This window comes from Coptis chinensis, chromosome 6 (assembly GCF_015680905.1).
Source record: "Coptis chinensis isolate HL-2020 chromosome 6, ASM1568090v1, whole genome shotgun sequence".
Taxonomy (NCBI): Eukaryota; Viridiplantae; Streptophyta; class Magnoliopsida; order Ranunculales; family Ranunculaceae; genus Coptis; species Coptis chinensis.
Genome location: NC_141461.1, coordinates 18,726,017 through 18,739,695, shown reverse-complemented (window position 1 = coordinate 18,739,695; position 13,679 = coordinate 18,726,017). Strand labels below are relative to the sequence as shown.

The 13,679-nt window shown below is 34.8% G+C and overlaps 1 long non-coding RNA gene across 2 annotated transcripts in view; it reads left to right on the top strand.

Moving 5' to 3' along the window:
• Window positions 1-10,959, top strand: part of LOC147491926 (uncharacterized) — a 33,454-nt gene extending 22,495 nt beyond the window's left edge. For both annotated transcript variants that reach the window (XR_015199042.1, XR_015199043.1), the window contains exon 5: window positions 10,780-10,959. This is a non-coding gene — a long non-coding RNA (uncharacterized LOC147491926). The remainder of the gene's footprint in view (window positions 1-10,779) is intronic.
• The last annotated feature ends 2,720 nt before the right edge of the window (window positions 10,960-13,679 follow it).

The window sequence follows — 13,679 nt, the reverse complement described above, 5'->3', positions numbered from 1 at the left end:
TGAAAAATCCAAGTATGGAAACCCATGATTAGAAGCAGGAAAGAAAATAAGGATTCTCTAGTATAAATATCTCGAAGACCTTATTCTCTCATACTTATCATTTTTTTTTTTGAACTTTCCATTCCATTTTCTTCTACACTACCACCTAAGCCCCATAACACCTAATAAAGACCTCTAGCTCAATTAAGAATAGGATAGTGTGATAATAAGTAGTAGTTGTGACTTCTCGACCTCGGCTCCTCTGACTGTCATTGAGTATGTGAGGAAACGCGTGTGCTCATCGGTATTAATCGGAGATAGCAAAGCTTGAGTGGAAAAATAAGAGAGAAATTGTGTTTCAACACATACCTGTGAGAACCTAATTAAGGACGCTATCCAAGGGATCCAGAAACGGCCCTGCTCGTACATTTCATTATTAGATTACTGCATGCATGCTCATACGTAGATGTTTCAATTATTGTATGTATATTAACTTGAATTTCGAAAGAATAAAATCCTTGTTTCCCTTGCTAGTGGGATGTCTAGATACCTGAGATTAATTAAGGAAACAAGCCTTTGTTCTTGAAGTCGTTGTAGTATAAAAATGAAGTTTGTGAGTATCTTCTCAAAAAACTCTCACGATGCTATAACTTCGTCTACTAGGGAATTCCTAGTGGTTCAAGGCCTTGTTGCATTGCTGATCAATGCAACCGCTCTGCGAAATGAGATTTAGCTTAGGACAACACATTTTTGACCACTTATCGTTTTAATGTCTCTTCTTTGCTTGAGGACAAGCAAAGTCTTTGTTTGGGGTGGTGTGATAAGCACCAAAAACTGTAATATTAAACCCCGAGAGACATAGCATTTTGGTCGATTATGTGTTTAATAATCATGTAATAATTATATATTTTCGTACTTTTGCGGGTTTCCGCAATTAAAATGAATATAGTGATAAAACATGCATCGAAGTCACGAGAATACGGAATATTTGGAGTCTCCCACTCGACCCCGCGAAGCCGAAGTTTCCAAAAGAACGTAACCGGTCGCGGAACGGGCCCACATATAAAAAGCGAGGAAACTTCCGGCTCAAATCGGATAAATCTAGGTGCCGACATTGGCTAGTGAAGGTGCCAAGTATAGGAATACTGAATATTTGGAATTCCCACTCAATCCCGTGAAGCCCAACAAAGCCCCACTAGAGCCGAAGTTTCCAAAAGAAACGAAACCGGTCGTAATCGGCCCACATATAAAGAAGTAGGAAACTTCCGGCTCAAATCGGATAAATCTAGGTGCCGACGTTGGCTAGTGAAGCGCCATAGCGACCAGGCGACGAACTCTCTGCGCAAGGACAAAAGTCGTAAAAAGCCAAAATCGGCCCGCCATCGATTGACACACTAAGTGGACCCACTCTGCGGGCCCAGAAGGCATAATGAGTCAGCATAGGCAGGTGGCAAAGAATGGTTTCAAATTGATACCACCTGGCAAGAAAGAAGACACGTACCAATTCAAACCAGATAGTTTGAATTGAAATGAAAACTAACAAACAAAACATAAAATCGACAAAAGACAAAAATTTAATATTTGTTAAAACAAAACTTTGATTCTCAAAGTTTTGAACTTTTCAATTAGCTAAAAACCAAACCTGATTTGATATTAAGATTCCACGTGAAGGGTCCCCAACCTATATATATGTGAGGGGGGTCTTCATATATCCTCCTTCAGCATATTAATGCTTTAGCTACAATTAGTTTTTTTTCTTCTTCTTCAGTACTTACATTCCACCATTTCCATTTCAGCAGCTTAATACTGTAAGTTATTTTACCCTTAATAACAATCATTTCTTTTCTAGTTTAATTTCTGTCCTGCATTTATTTACTTAATGTATACAGCAAGTTTTATTATTCCTTCTATGATGATGAGCTAATCCCCCTCGGGGGAGGGTTATCTTTGCTTCGTGTAAAAATCGGATTGACTCATTAATATTCTAGAATCACTACTTTCGGGGAATTAGGCATAGAATTAACATCCGGTCCCAAAATGATCGAGGCTACTGCAAAAGTTGGATCACGATCTTTGCAGATACGGTCTGGCGTCGCGACCAAAATGTTTTCATACGTGACTCTGCGGTGTCGATAGACTCTCCAATTCGTCCAGCTGATGTGAAATCGAGCCAGGAGCGGAAATAATATACCAAAGATGCGGTATTATTAAAACTCCTTATGCTAGTGAAATGCGACCTTGAGATGTGGGCATGCACTAGGGATCAATACTCGACGTCGTCGTCTCCTAAACGAGGCAATTAGAGATGTAGTGATTTGGTAATAAAAACTGTTAATAAATGATTCTTGCATGAGCATGATTAACTTTCTCCCTGTTTCTCTACATTTTGTTTACCTACATATAATCGCCGTAGTAATTTATTTTATTTGCATTACCGTTATTTTAATTAAAAACCAACTAAAAAGAAACCTAAAAATCCTACTCACTTAAAGTTGTAACTCCAGTTGTGAACCTATCCGAGCCCTAAGGTTTGGACGATCCCTTACTCGACCTATCCTACCAATCCCATGTGAGTAAGGTAACTTGACTAAAACGTACGACTATACCGACGTTGGACTTTGGACTTTGGACTTGGACTGTGGACCTCGGACTTTGGACTGTGGACCTCGGACTTAAGAAAATAAGTAACTGAAAGCCAATAAAAATGTGTGTAAAGAGCGTTTTATCAACTACCACCCGTTCTTTCTTCCGCTTTGGTAATGTTATTAAAGTCTCCTGCTGTACACCAAGGCAAGTTCACTGAGCTTTTGATGGTAATTAAGTCTCTCCATAAATTCAGTCTGAGATATTTGGAATTTCTAGCATACACTGCAGTTAAAAGGAACTCTTCATTAGTAGGTTTGAATCTCCCCTTGCAATAAATGTACTGGTCAGATTCCGATATCTTATTAATTTCCATTAGGAAAGAGTCCCAGCATATCCAAATACGCCCAGAAGGATCCTTATTGTAGTTATTCATATGCTCCCATAGCGGACAACAAGTGTTCCTAATGAGATCATACTTATCTTGCCTGACTTTGGTTTCAAGCAAACAAAAAACACTAAGCTTCTTCTCTACTCTGACCTTGTTTATTTCTCTCGCTTTCGCAACCTCATTGGCACCTCTCACATTCGAGAAGCACATAGATGTCCTCATCGATGATTCCTATTTTTGGAGCCTCGAGGTCTGCCCCTATTCTTCTTGCCACTGTTGTTACTCCTTGGATTCGAGTCCTTTTGTTTATTGACATCAGGGCCTCTTCTTCCACATTGTTTCCCCGATCTTGTTGTAACACCAGTTGGTATTTCTACATTCGGTGTAACAGGTTCAGCCACTACCACATCCTCAAGCTGAACACGATCAAGGAAATGCTTAGTCTCGACTTTAGAAGTTTCCGAGTCCTCAGAGTCTAGCCCATCTGTCAAGAGATGGAATCTTCCTGATTCCATATTGTATAAAGCTCTATCTTATATTTCCATGAATGAACAGAGTGGTTCAATATGAGTTGCTTCGTGGCTAATTATGTCTTGATCCACCCCATCCCTTCTACTTTCACATTGGACGTCATACTCAGTCATGGAGGACTCCATGGTGTCATTCCCTAGTGCTGCACCACTCACTTCAGGTGCATTCTGAGTGGCCTCCACTTGCCCATCCTGAGTCTCCACGTCCTGTTGCTGCTTATTGCTTATTTCTGGTGCATCGCTATTAGTGGCTAGTGTAGACCTTGGTTTCCACTCCTGTGCTCTCTTATTTCTCTTTAACCTCCTTTTTTGGCTCTTCGACATTCTTGCCCTTTCCTCCTGATTTTCCTGCTCTACTGGTCCTTTACCTCTTTCATTTGCTTGGTTTACATTCTCTGTAGTAGCTTGTGCCGTTGATACATTTCCTTTTGCTGCATTCCTACACTCAGAAACTAAATGCCCTACAACCTTGCAGTGATTACAGAACTTAGGAATTGATCCAAATTGAATTTTTTGCCAGAATTCAATCCCTAGTTCAGGCACTTCCACAAATATCTGGTCTGGAATTGGATTGGCTAAGTCGATATCAACCAATACACTAGCATAGTATCCATTATTCCTTTCCAGTGAGTTCAGATCAACACGAATTGGACTACCAAGTCCTCTTCCCATATTCATGAGTGTTTCCACTTCCCAGTACTCAAAAGGTAACCCTGGGAATTTAATCCAAACAAACACAGATGTTTGTTGATGAGTTTCGATATTAAAATTCGGTGTCCATTTAGTCAATCTAACCAGTTGGCTCTGCAAATACCAAAGACCACCAAAGAAAATCCTATTATAGTTTTCCTCATTAGAGAATCTGAACAAGACATATCCTTTCCCCAAAGGTGAGAGCTTGATAGTTGCAGACAATCCCCAATCAGTGTTGACTGCCAATCTGATGGTGTCTAGGTTCAGAGTTTTAGCATCCAGCCTAGAGATTAAAGCAAACCTACAGGCTTCAATGCCTTTTTCCACCGCAGCTCGGGGAAGTTTAATAGCCGGTTTATCTCCTTTGTGTGTAGGAGGTGGAAGAGCTGTGATGTCCACAGTTTGTTTCATCCTTCCTCGAGCTATAGCAGCGTACGAGTCCTTGTTAGTCGTCGCACTATTTCTAAGCTCTCCTTGTCTTGATGTTTCCACTCCAACAACATCTGATGGCCTTGTAAACCTTACTTGATGTCTGTCACTACTGAGTCCAAATGGAACAGAAGCCATTGATCTCAGAGGGACCTGAGAACACGAGAACCTTGTTTTCCGTCTGTGAACTCACACTGTAGCCAGTGGATGATTTTACCAACAGAAGAAAGAAAGAGGTTAAAGAAAGAGATTTGCTTCCACTGTTGAACTCTCATTGTTGGCAGTGAAGGATTTTATCAAAAGTAGAAACAAAAGGCGCTAAACTAGGATAAGAAAAACTTGACGAAGGGTTTTTTTCCTAATCTTGGTAAGAAGGGGGGACACATGATCTAAACACAACTTAAGTTATGTTACAGCCGGTCGCCACAAGAATGGTCCCCATTGTTGTATTCATGCACTCTTCAACTTTTCTCCAACTTAATCCTTCAATTCTCTTGTTATTCACTTTTCCCCTTTACCATTTTCATTATCCCTACATTTATCTTCTTCATTTGAATAACTATTCTCTCACAACCAATTATATTATCTATTTTAAAGTTTTTGTTCATATATAATTCACATGGAATAAACAAATATCAACTTCATATTTTAGTTTGGTTGCTTGTATCTTCATCATTAATCTACAAAAATCCATTTTTGTTAGCGATTTGAAAAAATCAGTTCAACAAGATGTAAAACTCATCATTTAGTTTAGCTACACTTAAAAGTTATATAACAAATGAAAAAGGCTTTACCTTTGTGTGTTTTGATATGCTAAAACCTTATCATAGTTCCAAGACGTAAGAAAGATAAGTTGTCAAGTAACAACTTTGTCAAAAGGTATTCCCAATCTCTCTTTTTTCATTTAGTAGTTTGAAGACGTTCAAAATTGAAGGGTAAATTATCCAATGGAGAAAAAATTCCAATGTGATAAGTTGAATTGACAATGAGTGTTGGATATTTGATTGTGGAGCAGGTGTTTTAGAAGAACCTGAAAAACGAACTTGTGTTTTTTTTCAATACATTTTGTGTAAAAATTTTCTTGCTTATAATGTACGAATTTGGTAGTTACTTTCAAACAATATATCAGCTACATAATGACGAATCTGTTTGCCACTTATAAATATTACTTCTTACATACCAAATATAATATATATATATATATATATATATATATATATTAAAATGCTTGTTTTTTTTAGCATAAATATCTCTGAGTTTTAATTTATTGATTTGTGATCGAGTTATAAACTGATAAATATATTTGTCACATATAGAAAATAATAGTTGAATGTTTAACTCGTGTTATTTAAGTACATTTTGGACCTTATGTATATATCTGATAGTTACTTTTGAAACATATCTCAACAACTTTTATGATTTTGGGTACTGAAATGGTAATTATTATTTTATTTTATATTATTTTTTCTTTATTAAGTTTCTCTAAATGATAATAGTTGAATGTTAAACTCGTGTTTTTTTAGTACATTTTAGGCTGGGGCTGGGTATGTATCTTTTGGATTTAGTGTACATATTTAGTAGTTACTTTCGAAACATCTTTCAGCAACTTTTATGATTTTGGATACTGAAATGGTGGTGATTATTTATTTTTTATTTTTTTTCAATTAAGTTTCTATAAATTTTAATTTATTGATTTGTGATTGATGATATTGGTTGAATGCTGATCTCGTGTTTTTTTAGTACATTTTGAGCTAAGTATCTCTTGGATATAATGCACATATTTAGTAGTTATACTTTTGAAACATCTGTCAGCAATTTTTATGATTTTGGATACTCAAATGATGTAAGTTATTTATTTTTATATTTTTCAAGTAAGTTTCTCTAAGTTGTAATTTATTGACCAGTGATCGATGATATTGGTTGAAGGCAGAACTCATGTTTTTTTTAGTATATTTTGTGCTAAGTATCTCTTGGATCTAATGCACATATTTAGGTAGTTACTTTCAAATCATCCACAAGAACTTTTAATATTTTAGGTACTGAAATAGTGATATCGATGATTATTTTGTTATTATTCTTTTTATTAAGTTTCTCTAAGTTGTAATTTATTTACCTATAATAAGTGATATTGGTTGAATGTTGAACTCGTGGTTCTTAAGTACAATTTGGGTCAAGTATCTCTTGGATCTATTATATGTATATGGTAGTTACTTTTAAAACATATGTCAGTAACTTTTATGGTTTTTGGAACTGAACTCAGTTAATTTTATTATTCTTATTCTTATATTATATTATTTTTAAGTTTTTCTACGTTGTAATTTGTTAAACTGTGAGCGAGCTACATATTGAGGAATATGTTCACAACATCAAGCAATTGCAAAATGGGTTTTAGAAGTTGTGAAATCGAAACTTAGGGACAATATTGATATGGCTCCAAAAAATTTGCAGTTGGAGGTGAAGAGCGCACACCAGACAAATGTGTCGTATAATGTTGCTTGGAAAGTGAAAGAAATTGCAATACAGAAGATAACAACCTTAGCTATATCATCAAGTGATGAACGCAACAGTAGCAACTACTAACCTATGTTCGTTTGGCTTTTTTTCTTGCAAATAAGGGGATGCTTCAGTCAGTCATACCAAATGTTGTCAAATTATTGTAAAGAACTTAAAAGAGTGCATTCAGATTGTTTCACCGAGCTACTAACGTCGTCCGCCCATGACCACAAGTTTGAACGTTTGTTTGTTAGCTACGGCGTCACTGTTCGAGCTTACAAAAGATATCTTTGTCCATTGATTATGATTGATGGCACTTTCATGACAGGTAGGTACAAGTCAGTCATACTAACTGCTATCGCGGCGGATGATGATAGCCACGTGCTTCCAATTGCATTTGCTATAGTCCCGAAAGAAAACAATGACCACTAGGATTGGTTTTTGGAAAAGTTGAGAGACCTTGTTATTGGGACTGAGCAAAACTTTGTTCTTCTCTCTGATAGGCATGCAAGCATTCTTCAGGTCGTGCCTAAAATACTTCCTAATGTGGTTCATTGCTTTTGTGCACAACACATTTCAAACTGTGTGACTAAGCAATAGACAAAAGGGAAGGTGAAGAAAGCACCTGAAGCTTACGAACAGGCATAATTTGTAAGACTAATGAGCCAAATTTATTGTTGCGACAACAAATGTTACGCAAAGATTGTTAAGATTCTAAAAGAGTCGTGGTGCTGTGCTTTTGCTAAAAAGAGAAGGTATGACATTTGTTACACAAATCACATAGAGCTGGAATAAGATGATACTTCTAGAGAGAGCTATGCAAGTGACATCTCATTTTGTCAATGGTACCTGATTAAACATAATGAAACATTTCTATGACTACCGGGTGATGGAGTCAAAGTTGAAGACAAAACTGACCAAATCAGCCAAGGATGTGCTCATCTCGTTGAGATATATGACACTCACTCCTTTTGTGTGTGTAGATGGTATATGGATGATGTAGATAGATGATGGTCGTTGAACAAAATAGAAGCGTATCAAAACTTAATTATCCCTTAATAAGTAAAAGATGAATAGGGTATCGTTCCACTTTTAAGTGTATGTTTATCTGAAGGACAGGACTGGAAAGGGGGTTTGAGGGATTAAAAAATATTATTATAGATATTGTAGATTCTAATGCTAAACTAAACTAAACTAAATAAACTATTGAGAATTTACAAGAGAGAGAATTCAAGAGATTAGAATCCACCAATATTTTTGATCTGTGACCTTCTGCTTTATGGTTGTTCTCACAAGTAGATTACAATTAGGCAATCGAGCGAGTGCCGATGCCCTTTTGGACGAAACATCGTTAACAATTAACTCTACTTAAAGTTGTTCCTATGTTCATGTTACTAGTATCTTCTTTCCTTTTATGTGAGCTTGAGCAACTATTCAATGAATCACCATCTAAGGCAAACACAAGGAATACTTCCCTTACTCTAAAATACTACACAACTAGAAGAAAAGTAAAGAATAATAGTATAATATTCAATTACAATAAATAAAACTCTATTCTAGCATTATATTCAATTGCAATAAATAAAAACATGTCACTAGCAAATATTCAATTGCAATAAATAAAACCCTAAACTAACATGATATTCGATTGCAATAAATAAAAACCTTAATCTATACTTCCATCCCCTGGTCTGGGTAATGGAACTAATAACTAAAAACATAAATAACTAACCTGATTGAAGAACACCATGAACCAAAAAAATCATCAAACCCTAAGCACCGACTTTATTTCCTCTCTTGAAGGAGAATATTAGTCTTTCATAAAGAAGAAAGAACACGAAGAACGAGAAGAAGAAGAGTCGAAGAACATAAGACTAGAAAGACTAATTTATTAAGACTCGACTAGTTAAAACCGAATATTTTATTATTAATCTCTTTCTGCCTCAAGTTCTGGAGACAAGAGTATAAGTGAATTGGCAAATTACATGAGGTACTTAGGTCCTCTATTTATAGGGGTTACAATGAGTTCTAGAAGCATTCCAAACCGCCATTTGTTTCCTAATACAAATCAACTTCTTTCAGAGTCCAACTTCGTCTCCAAATCTGAGAAGGAAGTGGCTATAGTGTCGTTTCATGCGTCTGGACGCACGATCCATGTGTCCCAGACGCGAAAGTCTATTTTCCCTCTTTTGCTCTATCCTTCTATCCTTTTTTGTGGGATTTGGTCCAAGCAACGAATCCTTTGGCCTTGGGCTTTCAAATAGGCTTTAAAATAGGTCCAAGTCGCATTTTTAATAGCTTCAATTCCTTGGCCTTCTCCATGATTGTCCACGGGCTTCCCATGTGATCCTTAATGCTCTAAATTGCTCCATTTACCCCTTTTTCTCTAATATTCCACAAAACTCTCTCTTTCACCTGTAAAATCATAAACATAACTTATAAACACTATTAGTCCACTAAGATGGCTAAACAAGAGGCATAATCGAGGGTTAAATTGCACTTTTTGAGCACTTATCAATATACGAGTAGACCTTTCCGCGATTGGTAGGGCAAGTGAGCAGCGCGTTTACTCAGGCAATCGATTGGATCGTCTTCGACACCGTAGACTTTTTGGAGAAGACTTGCACTTACGGTTTCTTTCAGTAGGTTGGTCTTCCTTGTAGCCATGCTGTGAAGGCAATCGATGACGGTAAGCTATGTGCATATGCCTTTTGCATTCATTGGTACACAAAAGAAACGATGATGGATACATATAGGGAGAAGTGGATGCCATTAAGAGGAAAAGAACAGTGGGTTTGGGTTTATGATGGCATCATTGTCCGTCCACCTTACAAGTGAGAGACTGATAAACTCACATGCACTATATATCAGCAACTTTACTACTGTTAATTGTTTTCTCGCTAACAGTTTTCCCGCTCAATTATTCCCGCCTAACAGTTTTCCCACCAAATTCATCTGTCTATTTTCATCTTATAAGTGAAGGACTGACAAACTCATGTGCATTATATATCAGCAATTTTACTATTGTACATTGACTAATAATTATTCCATTTACTGATGAAACTACTTCATGATTTAGAATTTTGGTTTTGTTGGATTGATGTAATAAATTTGAAAAGAATATGAATTTTATTATTTTAATGGAATATATCTTTTGTTAATTTTATTATAAGGTATCTTTTATTATTTTGCAAGGAATATGAATTTTGTTATATGAATGAAGATGGATTGTGTTAAATTTATTGTTTTATTATTTATTAATTATTTTTATCAATTATATTTTTAGTCATTTTAATTACTTAAGAAAAAAAAACTAAAAAATCAATGATTGAGTGTAAGAGGAGAGAGAAAAGTGTAAGAGGAGAGAGAAAAGTGTAAGAAGAGAAAGAGTACTCTTTTGTCAAAAAAACAAAACTCAGATACGTCAACATCATGGGGACAAGGAGAGAGAAAAGTGTAAGAGGTGAGAGATTGTAAGAGGAGAGAGAACATTGTTTTGTTTTTATTTGAAGGGCAAAAATATCAAAAGCCGCGTTGAAAAGTCAAAATTGGAAGTGGGTTACTACTTGGGAACAAATTGACATTATGGGTTACTACTTGGGAAATTACCCTAGACCCATTTAGCAAATTAAAGATTTCTATATCAGTATGTTTTAATCTCTTTTTTTTTGGGTGATTCAGAGATAGATTCACATGTTTAACGGGGTGGGTGACTTGACAATGGATGAGGACATGGAAAGGATTGAATGTTAGCAGGAGTTGTTAGCTGTTAGCTTTTGTTTATTACTTTAGTTTTCATTCACAGTTGTTGTTTTGTGTTTAAGTAGCTAGTTCTGGTTTGATTTGAGAACAAACACTTTTATAAGCAGGGTAACAACTTGTTTTTTTTTTGGAAACTCACTGTGCTTAGAGTTTTGTTTTTCATGGTCTTAGATTGTTGTGGCAGTCATGGCAGTCTTATTTGATCTTATGAATATTAGAAAAAACAAAAACATTTAAATAATACATGAGACAGTTGAAAAAAGTGAAGGGAAAATTTTGAAGATTACCTGGAATGAATAGGAGGAAGGAGAACTCGTGGTATGGTTTTTTTTGGTGAGTAGGAAAAAGGAAAAGAAAAAGAGTCGGAAAGAATAGAAACAAATGTCGTGGGTAGTTTTCTTTGAAGAGGCCATAGAAAATTAAGAATAGATTAGGGAGATTTAAACAAATCTGGGGAGGTGTTTCTAATTATTAGGACCTCCTCTTTTTTAGGAACCACTAATATTGCTCGGGTTGGAAAGTAGAGCAATATGGTGAGGAGAGAGAATATGCGCAAACAATATGGTGAGGAGAGAGAATATGAGCAATATATATAGACTAGCTTGTAGGCCGTGCATACGCACAGGCTCTTTTGAAAACATTTATATTTTTTTTTTAAAACTTGGGACTGCCGTTTTAGTCGCTAACCTATTTTAATTTTCTAACAAATTGTTTTAAATTAAGTTTTAAAAACCCATTTTTTCAATTGGGAGAGAGATTATGTTTTAATAGGAGAATGATTCCCGTTTTAATTAGATACGCTAGATTTTCGCTTAATTTTCAATAAGGGAGGATTTCTCATTTTAATAGGAGAAGGATTCCCGCTTTAATTAAAAGTGTTAGAATTTATTTTAATATGAGAAGAATTCTCGTTATAATAGAAGAAAAATTCCCGTTTTTCAAATAGGAGAGAAATTCTAGTTTTAATAGGAGATGACGTAGAATTTTAATAGAGCTCGAAAAATAGCCCTTGTAGGAGTTTTAATATTAAGACTAGCTTTCAAACCCGTCCTACGAATGGGTGTCGTTATATTAAATTATTCTAAAAAATATTAGTAACTATGCATAGCTATGAGATATGGAAATTATATTAATCACTTATTCAAATTTATATCACCACTCTCTATAAAAAGAAAACACCAAACCTTAATAAAATCCATCGACATAATTTTGTTGTTAGGTTTAATAATAGAAGTTTGATTGAAGTTTTGTGAGAATGCCCAATGTGGCGAAGATGATATTGAAGTTACTTGAATAACAAAACATTCCCAATCATAATAAAAGAATTACAATAAACACTACTTAAAATGTAAAACTATACTTTCCAATTTAATGTAAAACTATGTTTCGGGGTTAGTTTAATGCATTTGCATCAAGTTTTCGATTTTACGTTAATTATTCTTTGAGGCTAGTTCAATGTAGTTACATCTAGTTTCCAATTTCCCATTAATTATTCTTTGAGGTTAATTCATTGTAGTTGTATCAAGTTTCTGATTTTCTGTTAATTATTTTTTGAGGTTAATTCAGTGTAGTTACACCAAGTTTACGATTTCCCGTTAGTTATTCATTAAAGTTAATTTAGTGTAGTTGCATATAATTTTCAATGTTTCGTTAATTACTCATTGAGATTAGTTAATTGCATTCGCATCCATGTTTTAATTTTCCGTTAATTACTCTTTGAGGTTAGTTCAATACATCTGTATCCAGTTTCTGATTTCCCATTAATTGTTTTTTAAGGTTAGTTTAATGCATTTGCGTCTAGCTTCCAATTTCCGGTTATTTATGCTTTGAGGGTAGTTCGATGTAGTTACATCCGGTTTTCGATTTCCAGTTAATTATTTTCTTAGGTTCTTTCAATGCATTTGCATCAAGTTTCCGATTTCCCGTTAAATATTCTTCAAGGATATTGTATCCAATTTATGATTTCCTAGCATGTTAGTTAATCTATGATTTTAGTTTAATACAGTTGCATCCAGTTTACGATTTTCCGTTAATTATTCTTTGAGGTTAGTTCAATGCAGTTGTATCCAATTTTTGATTTTTCATTAATTGTTCTTTTAAGTTAGTTCAATGCATTTGCAGCAAGTTTTCAGTTTCCCATTAATTATTCATTGAGGTTAGTTCAGTGCAGTTGCATCCAATTTTCGATATTTTGTTAATTAGTCTTTGAGATTAGTTCATTGTATTTGTATCCAGTTTCCGATTTGTCATTAATAACTCTTTGAGGTTAGTTCAATATATCTGCATCTAGTTTATGATTTATGATTATTTATGTTTTGAGATTAGTTCGATGCAATTTCATCCGGTTTCTAATTTCCTGTTAACTATTATTTGAAGTTATTTCAATGCATTTGCATCTAGTTTCTGATTTCCCACAAATTATTTTATGAGGTTAGTTCAATGTAGTTGCATTCAGTTTTTGATTTCATGTTAACTATTTTTTTTAGGTTAGTTTAATGCATTTGTATCCAGTTTTCGATTCCCCGTTAATTATTATTTGAGGTTTGTTTGATGTATTTGCATACTGTTTCCAATTTCCCGTTAAATATTTTTCAAGGATTTGCATCCAATTTCTAATTTTCCGTTAGTTATTGACGTTAGTTTAATGTAGTTGCATCTAGTTTCCGATTTTTAGTTAATTACTTTTTTAGTTTAGTTTATTGCATTTGCATAAAGTTTCCGATTTTCCATTAATTACTCTTTGAGCTCAGTTCAATGTATTTGAATCCAGTTTTTGATTTTTTTTTTAATTATCCACTGTAGTGTGTAATACTAACTTT